The 13,667-nt window shown below is 40.9% G+C and overlaps 1 protein-coding gene across 3 annotated transcripts in view; it reads left to right on the forward strand.

The window, feature by feature from the left end:
- The first annotated feature begins 2,169 nt into the window (after window positions 1-2,169).
- phf20l1 (PHD finger protein 20 like 1) overlaps window positions 2,170-13,667 on the forward strand; it is a 120,628-nt gene continuing 109,130 nt past the window's right edge. For all 3 annotated transcript variants that reach the window (XM_080194558.1, XM_080194559.1, XM_080194560.1), the window contains exons 1-2: window positions 2,170-2,340; window positions 6,372-6,461. The gene's annotated coding sequence lies outside the window, so the exon portion shown is untranslated. The remainder of the gene's footprint in view (window positions 2,341-6,371; window positions 6,462-13,667) is intronic.

Raw genomic sequence — 13,667 nt, forward strand, 5'->3', positions numbered from 1 at the left:
CTAAGTGCTGGTAAATCAGATTAGGTGAGAGGTCAGATGTTTCACGCGTGTCGGTGCAGACTCGATGGGCTGAAGGGTCTCTTCTGCATTGTGTAATTCTATGATTCTAAGCATCTGAGGAATGAGAAGCAAGAGTTGACAATGCAGGTCAGCTGGCCATTCTTCAACTTGATCACTCAACAAGTCAACTCTTCATCCTCACTCTCCCCATCCCCAACTGAATAACTGCTTCTTCCCTACTGCTATCAGACTTTTGACTGGCCCTACCATATATTAAGCTGATCTTTCTCTTTACCCTATCTGTAACTGCAGCACTTTATTCTGCATCCTATCATTTCCTTCTCTTGTATGTACATTATAAATGTTATGTTTTGTCCCAATAGAGTGCAAGAAACAATACACTTTGTTTTATACCAGTACATGTGACAATAATAAATCAAATCGAGTTGAAACTTGGCTGCTGCATTTTCCACCTTACAAACAGTGACTGGGCTTCAAAAAAAGCACTTAATTGTGAAGCGTTTTGAGATGTCTAGTGGACATGAAAAGCACTGTATAAGTGCAAGACAGTGAATATTGAACAACAGTGAAAGAACTACAAAAGGCCAGCCCTTTGCAATACATTTAAAAGAACTGAAATTGCTTTGAACATTCGAACATATGTAGGATAGGTCAGGTAAGGATGGCAGATTTCCTTCCCTAAAGGAACAGTAGTGACCCAGATGGGTTTTCTGACAATTGACAATAGTCTTATTCTAAAGTTAAAATTTATTTATTAGTCACAAGTAGGCTTACATTAAGACTGCAGTTATTTTGAAAATCCCCTAGTCGCCACACTCTGGTGCCTTTTCGAGTACACGGAGGAAGAATTTTGTATGGCCAATGCACCTAATCAACATGTATTTTGGACTGTGGGAAGAAACTGGAACATCTGGAGGAAACCCACGCAGACATGTGCAGACTCAGCATAGTTAGTCACCTGTCCGAGTTCAGGAACTGAACTCAGGTCCCTGCTCTGTGAGGCAGCGGTGCTAACCACTGTGCCACTGTGCCTCCCTATTGTACCAACATATGCGACAATAATAAATCAAATCAAATCTAGAAAAATGCTTCACACATGTTGGTGTGGACTCAGTGGGCTGAAGGGTCTCTTCTGCACAGTGTGATTCTCTGATTCAAAGCAAGAGTTGGCTGTGCAAGTCAGTTAATCATTCAGCACAGTGGTTAGCACTGCTGCCTCACAGCACCAGAGCCCTGTGTTCAATTCCCAGCTTGGGTCAATGTCTGTGCGGAGTCTGTATGTTTTCCCCAGGTTTGTATGGGTTTTCTCCGGGTGCCCCAGTTTCCTCCCACAGTCTGAAAGAAGAGCTGGTTCAGTGCATTGGCCATGCTGAAAATTCTCCCTCAATGTACCCAAACAGGCAACTAGGGGATTTTCACAGTAAACTTCATTGCAGTGTTAATGTAAGTCTACTTATGACACTAATAAGTAAACTGTAAAATGGCAGATTTCCTTTCCTAAAGGGGCATTAGTGAACCAGGTGAGCTTTTCCGACAAGCGATATTTTTTTTCTCATGGCCATCTACAGATTCTTAATTCCAGATTTTTTTAATGAATTCAAATTCAACCATTGCTGTGGCAGGATTTGAATACAGGATCCCCCGAACATTAGCTGAGTTTCTGGATTAGTGAGAAGCAGATGAGTGAAAAGCAGGAGTTGGCAGTGCAGGTCAGCTGACAACTCTTCAACCTGACCACTCTTCAACCTGACCACTCATCATCTTGACCACTCTTTAAGTTGACCATTCTTAAACTTGACCACTCTTTAAGTTGACCACTCTTCAACTTGACCACTCTTCAACTTGACCACTCTTCATCTTGAACACTCTTCATCTTGAACACTCTTTAAGTTGACCGTTCTTAAACTTGACTTCAACTTGACCACTCTTCATCTTGACCATTCTTCAACTTGACCACTCAGCCAGTTGGTTCTCCCCCTTTCCCTCCTCCCCCTCACCCTCAGAGAATCCAGACGCACCCCCTGCGCGCTGACGTCACGGACAGGCATGTGCGTGAGTCTTGACGTCGCGCTGTTTTCAAAGGAGGAAGAGAGAAAAAAAAGGCAGCGGCGGAAAGAGAGAGAGAGAGAGAGAGGGAGCTGGGGGAGGAGGAGGAGGAGGAGGGGGGGTGTCGATTGATGGGCAGGGAGAGGCCGTGCAGCCACCGCCAGGCCTGCTCCGAGCGCCACAAACACAGTTGGAAGGCAGCGGGGGAGTCGGCGGCGGTCCTGGGAGCTGTGCGAGAGCGGGAGAGGCCGAGCGGAATATGAGGGGGGGAAGGTAAGGAAGGGAAAGGCCAGGCCTCAGGCAGCCTGACTGCCAGAGTGGGAGCAGCAGGGAGATGGGGCACTCACTCAGCTTCCCCCCCCCCCCACTGCTGTACACACTGCACGCATTAAATAAAATTAATGTGCAGCTTGGCATTTACATTTTATAAACGTATGGGCAAATGTGCTCAAAAAAATGTGTGGGCAAATATGCTGAAAAAAATCATGTGTCTCTTGCAGAATGTTATATTTTAAATGAGAGTGGAACATATCAAAACCACTTTCGCATGTACATTATGGGAGAAAACATCTGGGTGGTCCCACCAATACTAGGAACAAAATGGTTAATATCCACCCCCGCCACCCCTCCAGAAAGCAGTTTGTGGGCTGGGTCAGTGAATTTCTTGGCTGCAATTTAGATTTTTGATTAGACAAGGGAATCGAGGGTGTATGGGGTGCTGACAGGGGGAAAGTGGGAGTTGAAGCCACAAAGCAGATCAGCCATGATCTTATCGAATGGCACACCATGCTTTAAGGGCCGAATGGCCTACTCGTGCTCTGAAGTCAGTTGTTCAGGCACAAGTTTTGTGTGCAAATTTCAAATTGTAATTGCATGTGTGTTTAAAACACTTACATAATGTATATTCCAAAAATGCATGTGCTGACAGTAAAATATAGAAGTCACTGGAAAATATCTTGATGAAAACCTGTTGTGGGAAAAATCTGAAAATATAAAGCCTTGCATTAATGTTTAAAAAAATAAAGTGACAGTTGTAACTGTCAGCATTTCTTCCATGATACTGATCTCAGTAAGTTGATAGATACTGCTTTCTGGTGGGATATGATCACCCATGTGCAGAATGTGCTTGGAGGTGAGGTGCAGAATTGGACCTTACTCTGTGGGATTATTTTCCCTTTTATATTAAGTCTGCAACTAAATTATTTGTTAGTATTAATTGTGAAATTGTGCAAGATCTTTGAGCCAGTTGGAATGGTTTTTGTCATTTTGAGACTTTACAGATGTTGACAGACCCATTGGCTGTTTGGCACTTTGTGATGGATAGTTTTCCCATGGTGCAAAACTTCCAGTAAAACAAATGTATATAAACTTAGGCAATAAGGTGGTATTTATAGTTAACAGCAGAAAATTATGCTAAGTTCTTAATTCTATTTCCTAAGTCACTGAGCTTTTTAGCGACCGAGTGAAGAAGCAAATTGCTTCTCATTTTATTAATATTGTGACTGCCAGCACCTGTTGCTGAGTATAGAGATATGGTATATAGTGAGGTGATATGAGCCCTCAGGGTTGTTTTTCTGTGATGCATCTGTGTAACCATATACTTAGAGTTTAGAGAAGCATAGGGTTCCACATATCTGTAGGCTTCTGATAACTTGAGCTTGGCCATTTTTCAAGTTCAAATCTTGACAATGGGTGTTGGAGAAAGGAGGAGGGTAAGAGAAACCAAACTATCACAGCAAATCCATTCAATATACATTCAAAGAGCACGGAAACCAAGTGTAATGCTGCTGGCTGCTGCAACTTCAAATATCAACTAATTCATTCAAGATCATGGCAAGAGTTTGGGAATTTCCAGATATGCAGAACATTGGATGACTCATTAACGAGATGAGTTAGAAAAGATTTTTATTAGAATTGACGTAATGAAGTTGAGGGGTTCATTTTAATAGCCAGGCATGGGAAAGTGTTCCCTCGGTCCATCTGGCTTAAATGTCCTATGTGATGAGCTTCTTAACTGTGCCTCCCCCACACCCATCATTTCCATGCCTAAAGGCGATGAGTTGTGCTAAAATTTAGTTTTACGGTTACCAGCTGCCTTTTGAGTATTTCAGGTACGTTCTTCATGTATGAGTCTAGGCATTGACTTGTCAATCTGCTGAACATTAGCTGCGTCATGACCCCATGCTCATGTCTGAATAATTCAGTAAATATGGATGATACACTCTGCTTTTAAATAATCTTTCCATGGCAATTTTCCATGCATGTCGGCAGGTGCAGTATCTGACCTTTTTACCTTATTTTTTCCATCTTCAACGGCTCCAAATGCTCCTTATAGGTGAAATAGTGAATCTTTTCAGTATATTGTATTCACTGCTTACAATGTGATACCCTCTACAATGGGAAGTTGGGTAACTGCTGCGATACGCACACTTGGCAGATGTGATCCTCAGATTTCAGTCACTTGTCATTTTAATTCTCCACTCTACTCCCACTCTGATCTCTCTCCCTCTTGGCCTCACTCAAACAGGGTAGAAGATGATGTAAGCTTGAGGAACAGCACCCCATCTTTTAAGCAGTCATCCAGACTCTCTATTGAATTCAACAATTATTGAACATGCCTTTGTGCTCTGTCTTTCAGATGCATTTGTTTGCAATGATTCTGCTATTCTTCATTTACACCTACTCTAGACCCATATTTTATTTCTTTACTTGTCCCATTTTACCCCCATTGCCTCACAATCATCCCTTTTGTGATTTTAAACTCTCCTGTCTTCCACCTTATCACAGACGTGTCCTATTGTTATTTTGCCCCCAGCTTTACCTGTCTGTACTTGTCTAAAATCGAAGTATTATACAAATGTTAGCATACATATACAGTAAGTTATTAAGAAAGCAAAGGGAAGTTGGTCTTTACTGCAAGGGCTTGGAGTATTAAAGTCTTGTGTGCTACAACTTTACAGTGTTTTGGCAAGACCACACCTAGAAAACTTGCACAGTTTTGGCATCCTTATTGGAGGTGGTTTAGCGATGGTTCATTTGGTTGATTCCTATGGTAAGGGTGTTTTCTTATGAGGAAAAAGTTGAGCAGGAAGGGTCTGCTCATTTTTTACTAGCTTTTTGGGGCTATATTTTCCTTTTAAACTTTATCAAACATTCCTTAAGCTGCCCTAAAAGTTTGTTTATTTATGATTAGTGTCATAAGTAGGCTTACTTTAACACTGCAATGAAGTTACTGTGAAAATCCCCTAGGAACTTGAGAAGTGGTTTGTTAAGAGGTGTTTCAAATAATAAAGGAATGGGACAGAGCAGATGGCAAATGAATGTTTCCAGTCTTTGAGGGGTCAAGAGGAAGGGACACAGATAGAAGATTGACAACTCTGAGAAGGAGGGATTTTTTTTTAATCAAAAGGCTATGGAATGCATCACCAAAGTTAGCGATTATAGCAGAGATCATGCGAGCATTAAAACATAAGCTGAGATCTGAGGAAAGGGGAATAAAGAGATAAATTCAGTTGCTGAATATTAACAGTCGGCTACAGCTTGTTTGATTAACTTGAGTTTTCCTAAATTGGCTATATATTTTTTCCTGTTTTTATTTCTTTTGCCCCTCAATTGTGCAGTTAAGAGCTGGATAAATGGGTGAGAATTTTTCTTCTTTCATGGTACATGAGTATTGCTGAAAATGCCAACATTTGTTGCTCATCACTAGTTACCATTGAGAAGGTGTGAGCTACCTTCTTGAACTGTTGCAACTTATCTGGTGGAGGTTTAGTACAACTGAGTGGCTTGCTAGGTCATATCAGAGGGCAGTTAAGACTCAACTACATTGTCTGGGTCTGCACTTACATGTAGGCCTGGTAAGGGCAGCAGAGTTCCTTCCCTTTATAACAACTTCTTGGTCACTATTACTGAGACTAACTTTTAATTCTAGATTTATTAATTAATTTAATTAAATTCCACCAGCTGCTGTGGCGAATCCAGATTGCAGAGCAATTAACCTGGCTCTCTAACCGGTAACATTACCATTATGCCATTGCACCTGGGTGGAATGGACCTGATGGTTTGTCATATCCTCTCTTTTTATGTGTTTTATGGCTTGCTTTGTTGAGGGGACCAAATGAAATAGGGTGTGCATAGTTCAGATGCATTAAAATTGCAAACCTGCCACAAGTTGTTGCTGTCAGTGGAAAGTACGAATATTTGTAATCTGCTAGTACTTCATAAATTAATCATGACTGATTATGATAATTATGAAATAATATCCTACAGTAATTTAAGTTGTAAAAAAGAGTTTTCTTTTGTAGGAATGTCTTTCGATGTAACCAACTCTCGCTGCTGCATTGATGTATGATGGGAAAAAAATTGTTCAATAGGAAATGAAGATAGAGGTACTGGTGAGTACGGTGGCCACCTCAACAGCAGTTCAGAGGGCACTGGAACTGTTGATGTGATAGTATTTGCTCTCCTGCCTTGATGCTCTGCAATTGGCATTCCTGATTTTTTTCCTGTGTGTCTGACAGCTGCAGTTGATCAGTTTCTACCTTTGTCAGTGATTTGTACTCTGCGTCCAATGCTCTTGCTTTGGCTGTGTTTTTGTACATTCTGGATTTTCCTCCCCTTTTTTGTCTTTTCCTGCCTTGCACTGTTTGAAAGCAGTGGGCAATACTTGGTTATGTGGGCAAAACATGGAAATTTTAGACTACACAAATGCAATGGACTAAATGGCCTCTTCTGCCCTCCAGCCAAAAACCTCAATTTTTCATATAAACTTGGGTCTGAAATTTGCTACATGACGATATTGGTAGCAATTGCCACAAGTTTAGACTGTTGTGCTTCCTGATCCTTCTGTGCAAGTTTGTGCAACAGTTTGCTGGAAAAGATCTGCTGCAGTGAGCTGTACAACGGATTAGGAGTCAAAAACAAAATGCTGAAAAATCTCAGCAGATCTGACAGCATCTTTGGGGAGAGAATAGTGCAAACGTTTAGAGTCTAGATGATCCTTCGTCAGAGTTAAGAGCAAAGAGAATCAGCAGAGATTTATGTTATGAGTGTGGGGTGAGGAAGGTGGAATGGGGCAAAGGAAATGTAAATGAGGATACAGAAGGCTGAGAAAGGTGCTAAAGATTTAAGTGATTAGATGGGATCAATGGTCAGATTAGGAATGTTGCGATTAATAGATCGTTCATTAAAAAGCAGTGTACTGCAGGTGCTGGAAATCTGAAATAAAACAAAGTGCTGAAAATACTCAGGTCATCAGCATCTTTGGAGAGAAACAGTTAACATTTCAGGTCTGACTTTTCATCAGAACTGGAAAAGTTAGAGATTTAATCGATTTTGAGCAAGAGGTAGTTGGGACAAGGACAAAAAGAAGGTCTGTGGAAGGAAATGAGAAAAACAAGTATTTTTACAACGATCGGTGATAGTTTCGTGGTCACCATCGCTGAGATTTGGTTTTCGGTTTCAAATTGGGCCTCTAGTCCAGTGGCATTACCACTACAGCACCACCTTCCCCATAGTCCCTTCAGAATGCTGAATGGGGAGGGCAAGATGAGCTGATGCGTTTGGTGGAGGTGGTGGTAATGACAGAAAATGATCTGTTGAATATGGAGGCTCTTGTGGTGGAAGATGAGGAAGGGTGCGGGGAATCACTATTGTGATTCTGGGAGGGGAAAGGGTGAGAGCAGTATTGTGTGAAATGTAGAGGGTCATGTTAACTGCCTTGGGGAGAAACCTCAGTTCAGGAAATGCCGTTGTGGACAGTTGCATGATCAGAACAAATGCAGTGGAGCTGGAGGAACTGGGAGAATGGAATTGAGTTTGTACAGAGTGTACGGAGCATGGAAATGTAGTTGAGATTGCTGTGGAAATTAATAGGCTTATTATGAATATTAATTGATAGCCTATTGCCAGACATTGAGACTGGCAAGTCTCTGAGAGAAGGGTTGCAATTGGAAACACTGTTGAAGAAGTTTTCCAATTCGGTACAAGAATCAACAATGTACTGCAAGAGTTGAGGGATTGGAGCAAGTTGTCCCACATATCTCAAAAAGTATAGCTCTAACTAGGGTCTGTACATGTACCCGAAGCAAATAACTTCTATTTGGAACAAGTGAGATGAATTAAAAGGAAAAAATGTTCAATTTGAGAAGAAGTTCAGCCAGACAGAAGAGGGTGGTGGTCATTGGAAACTGGTTGGGGCTCTTTTCAAGGAAGAAACAGAGAACTCTTGGATCATTCTAGTGGGGTATAGAGGTGTAGAGAGATTAAGCACCCATAGTGAAAATAACTCAATTGGAACCATTAAATTGGAAACCTTACTAGTGTCAGAGGATGTAGGTGGGCAGAAACTGGGCAAGGGAGAAAAGTTGGAGTCAATAGGAATAAATCAATTCAATGGGGCACGAAGAGGCTGGAATGATTGGCCTACTAGGACAGTCCTGTTTATGGATCTTGGACAGGGTGTAGAGGCAGACTGTTCAATGTTGGAGAACGTGAGGTGAGAAGCAGCATATGGGAATATTGAGAAAAGTCGCTGACCTAATCTATTTTGGTGATGTAATGGCTTGATGTTCGGTGGTGAGGCCATAGCCTAGGGGCAGGTAGGAAGAAGTAAGTGTTGGCATTCACCCTCAGCAAGATAAAGACCAGTTTGCCAGACAACAGCAGTTTACACATAATAAGCAGGTTAGACCTGAGAGAACGGACTGCAGCAAGTTCGAAAGAAGACAGGTTAAAATGAGTGAAAGGAGCAGAGAAATGAAAAGGTCAAGAGAGGGCAAGTGGCCTTGCCCCATTGTCCCCTTGCTCAAAACCTATTACATTATTAGCCTTCCCCAGTTCCTAATGAAAGGTCATCGACATGAAACATTAGCTCTGTTTCTGCCTCTTTGCAGCTGCTGCCTTACCTAACTTTTTTTCCAATATTTATATAGCTCTGCACTTATAGATTTTCAACCTAATTTGTTAAATCACATTTGTTCCTTTCCTAACAGCATTTTGGATGTCTTACAGTGCAAAGACCTCAGTGATTCATGAAGGCAGCGCACCATCACCACCGCCTCAAAGGCAGTCAGGGGCGGGCAATGAATACTGTCCTTGCCAGTGATGCCTGTTTTTCCTGAATGAGTTTAAAAAACATATTGCAATCAACTAGTGTAAATGGGAATAAATATGGGTGTAAGAACAAGGATTTTTAGGAAAATAACTTCAGTAACTCTACTGAGCTAAGGGTGGCAGCTGTATATTTCAGGAGTACTGTACTTAACCTCTAATTGATGTCACAGAGCAGCCTCAGAAGTACCACAAACAGCAATTGTCTTCCAATGTCAATTTTACTATTTTGAGGATATTCCTACTTTATTGGATGACATTATTGAACACTGTAAGAAATAAGGACAAATAAAATTCATATTTGCATTATGATAAACTTTCAGTAATGTGGGCTTTGCTTTGAACAATCTACTCAAAATTTAAAATTCAGACAGTATTATAATGTTCAGAAGCAATGTTAGAACATTGCAGGTTAATGTCCCATTCCAGAGACTTGAGTACAAAGTTTAGATTGACACGCCTAGACAGTACTAAGGGAGTGCTGCTGCTAATGGAAGCTCAAGAATACTGGTGTTATTCAGGGCTAGCACTCTGCAGTAAATATTTGTGGCTTGAGGAGCTTTGGCTCAGAGTCATTGAGCTGTAGGCTGAGTGGTGGGCACTGCGACACATCAGAGAGGGAGAGTGTTACCTGGACGCTTTATTTCAAAAGGCAGTCACTCTCCTTCGGATAGAATTTCCCGGTTTGGAAAATGGTCAGAGACAGTAAGATGTGACTATACTGAGGCAGGTGAGGAGACCCAGAGGGCAGGAGTGTCAGCCACTGCAATTGTCCAACGGATTTGAGGTTCTTTAACTTGCTTGGATGTGCTGACTGACCATAGCACTGTGGCATAGGATACCATTTCAGTAGGGGGAGTACATATGACAATAGTGGTAGTAGGATCAACATAATGAGGGGATTGACATTGTTCTTCAGCAAGGAAGGAGAATTATAGGTGGTTGTGTTGCCTGCCGACTCCCAGGATTTGAGCCATCTGCTCCAGACTGGAGAAGAACTTGTATAATCTCTGGGTCATTCCTTGAGCCATGTGAAAATTGGGATTAGGCATATAAAAGTAGACAAATATGTGGCTCACACATTGGCATAGAAGAAATTGGTTTTGGTTCGTGGGGCACTGGTATCAGGACTAGAAAAGTGGGGGTTATACTGTTGGCACAGCCTACATCTGAACTGTGCTGGGATCAATGTTCTTCCAAAGTGCATAACTAGAGATGTAGAGAGAATTTTAAACTAAATGAGGGAGGATGGTTCTGGAAAGGTGATACAAGACAGCATTACACAGTAGCTATTTAGGAAGTGATACCCAGAGTGTGACAGGAAGGGACATAGTGTTCAGACATTTTGATAAAAGCAACAAATAGGATCAAAAAAGGAAACAATGGTAATGAGGTAAAATTAATGACTCTTCATGGGGCAATCGACAAGAGGTCACAGTTATAGGTTGAGAAGTGGTAGATTTAAAACTGAGATCAGGAGAAGCTACTTCTTGCAGAGGGTGGTGAACTTGTGAAACTTGCTGCCCCATGGCGTGATGGAGTCTGAATCGTTGAATGGTTTCAAGAGAGAAATAGACGTAGCTGTAATAAAAAAAGGAAAGAGGGATATGGGAACATGTGGAGAAGTGAATGTGAGAGCAGGAAAAGATAAGCCATGACCTGACTGACAGAGCAGCCTCCAAGGGCTGAATTTGCCTACTTGCACTCCTAATTCCTATGTTCCTATATTCCTATGTAGTTAAGTGCTCATAGCATTCAGCACAAATTGAGGTTAATAGATATGCTTTTATAGCCATTAGAAATGTGATGCAAGGAGATTAAAATTGAGAACTAAATATTCAAGGGTATGTGATTTTTGTAAGGACAGGCAGAAAAGAAAGGGTGGTGGGGTAGCTTTGTTAGTACAAGATGGAATAAGTACGAAAGCAAGAAATGATCTTGGATTGGAAACTGTAGAGCTCATATGGTGGAGGGAAGAATTAACAAGGGAAGATGACACTGGTGGGAGTAGTCTATAAGCTTCCTAACAATAGCTATACTATAGGATGGAAAATAAATCAGGAGATGATGAGGACAAACGAAAAAGGCATTACTTTAATCATTGCTGAGTTCATGTGGATTGGGAAAATCAAATTGGCAGTGTTACCATGTGGAAGAATTCAGTGATTTTGGGACAGTTTCCTAGCACGCTATACTGTGGATCCAAACAGGTTATTTTGGATCTGATTGTGTAATGAGGCAGGTTTAATAAATAATCTTGAGTAATAGATCTCTTAGGAAATAGTGACCATAACATGGTAAAATTTAGTATTCAGTTTGAGATTGAGACACTTGGATCAGAAACAGCTGTGCTGCACTTAATTAAGGATAATCATCAAGGGGATGAGGGCAGAGTTGGCCACAGTGGACTGGGTAAGAAGTTTAGCATAAAGACGGTTGATCAGCAATGGCAGACTTTTATGAAAATAGTTAATGACTCAAAGCAAAATGTAGCCAGATTCAAAATAGTGAGGAAAATGATTCTAGGAAGGGGTTAAATCAACCATTGTTAATCAAGGAAGTTAAGGATAGTGTTAAACTGAAAGAACAAACATATCATGTGGCAAAGATTAATAGTAAGTAAATGCGTTGGAAAAGTTTTATAAACCAACAAAAGATGACCAAAAAAAAGAGGAATCAGATAAACTGAGAGTAAACACGCAAGTCATGTAAAAATGGACAGTGAGTTCCTCTAAGTATATAAAAAGGAAGAGAGAGACCATGACCACCTAGTGAATGAGATGTGATAAATAATAATGTGGAGTTGGGAAATAGTTTGTGTTAGTCTTCATGGCGGAAGTCACTAATAACATTATAGACTGTTGTCGGGAAGTTACTAGAATGTACCATGAAGAACAGAATGTTTGAACAAAGAAACAAATACAAACTAATGAGAGAAAGCCAGCATGGATTTGTAACTGGTAAATCTTGTCTAATTAACTTAGTTGAATTTTCTAAAAAAAAAGTGTGCATAAATGTTTTTTATGTGGACTTTCAGAAGGCATTTGATAAGGTTCCACATAAGAAAATATTTGCAAAAATGAAGCCGCATGATCAGAATCCAGCTTTTGATGTGTAGGAAATTGGTTAATAGGCAGGTGACCGAGTGTGGATAATAACTCTGAACTGACAATATAACTTGTGGCGTCCCCCAGTGATCTATATTCTACATTCAGTTTGAGAGAGAGAAGAGTATATTCAAAAGTATACTTTAAACTTAAATAATGGCAATTATGAGGGCGTGAAAGCCAGGTTAGCTAAAGTGAATTGGCAGATGTGCTTAAGGGATAGGTTTAAAGGGATATTTCAGAACACAGTAGAAACATTCCAAGGTGAGGGCCCACCATCTCCGGTTAACGAAAAAAAATCAGTGATAGTGTTAAACTTGAAGAAAAAGCATGCACTTGTGCAAAAACAAGTGGCAGGTCAGAAGATTGATAACAATGTAAAAAACATGAAAAAAAGACAAAAAGATTGATAATAAGGGGAAAAATGAATATGAGAGAAAGATAGCTATAATATAAACCTGCAGAATAAGAGCTTCTGTCGATATTTAAATAAGGAAAGAGTTAACGAAGTGAGTGCTGGTGCTGTTGAAAGTGCATCCGGGAAATTGATAATGCAAAGTTGGGCTGTGGCGGATTAATTAAATGGATGTTTTGTGTCGGTCTTCGCTATAGAGAACACAAGTAACATCCCAGAAATATCTAAATCAGGAAATGAAAGGGAGAGGGGGAGCCGGGAAAATTACAATCACCAAGGAAGTACTATTGAGCAATTTATTCATTCATGGAATGGGGGCTTCGCTGGCTAGGCCAGCATTTATTGCCCTTCCCTAGTTGCCCTTGAGAAGTTGGTGGTGAGTTGTCATCTTGAACTGTGACAGTCCATATATAGGTACACCCTCAGTTGCTGTTAAGAAAGGAATTTCAAGATTTTGACCCAGTAACAGTGAAGGAAGGCTGATATATTTTCAAATCAGGATGATGAGTAACTTGGAGGACAACCTCCTGGTGGTGGTGTTCCTGGTATCTGCTGCCCATCTTTTGGATGGTATCTTCGTTGATTTACAAGGTGCTGCCTGAGGATCCTTGATGAGCTCTTGCGCTGCATTTTATCAATTCTCTCAATTGGGATTAGCTTAAGGGCTTTAAAAAAAGAGGTTGCATGACAAGTTGGGTTGAAGGGCCTGTTTCCATGCTATAAACCTCTATGACTATGATCTTATAGATGGTACGCACTGCTGCTACTGTTCATTGGTGTTGGAAGAAGTGAATGTTTGTGGAAGGGGTTCCAATCAAGTGGGCTATTTTGTCCTAGATAGTATCAAGATTGTGTCAGAGTCATTGAAGCTGCACTCATCAAGGAAAATGAAGATTTTTCCATCACGCTCCTGACTTGTGCCTTTGTAGATGGTGGACAGACTTTGGACAGTCAGGAAGTGAGTTACC

This window comes from Carcharhinus amblyrhynchos, chromosome 8 (genome assembly GCF_965287045.1).
Source record: "Carcharhinus amblyrhynchos chromosome 8, sCarAmb.v2.hapA, whole genome shotgun sequence".
In the NCBI taxonomy this organism is placed as follows: Eukaryota; Metazoa; Chordata; class Chondrichthyes; order Carcharhiniformes; family Carcharhinidae; genus Carcharhinus; species Carcharhinus amblyrhynchos.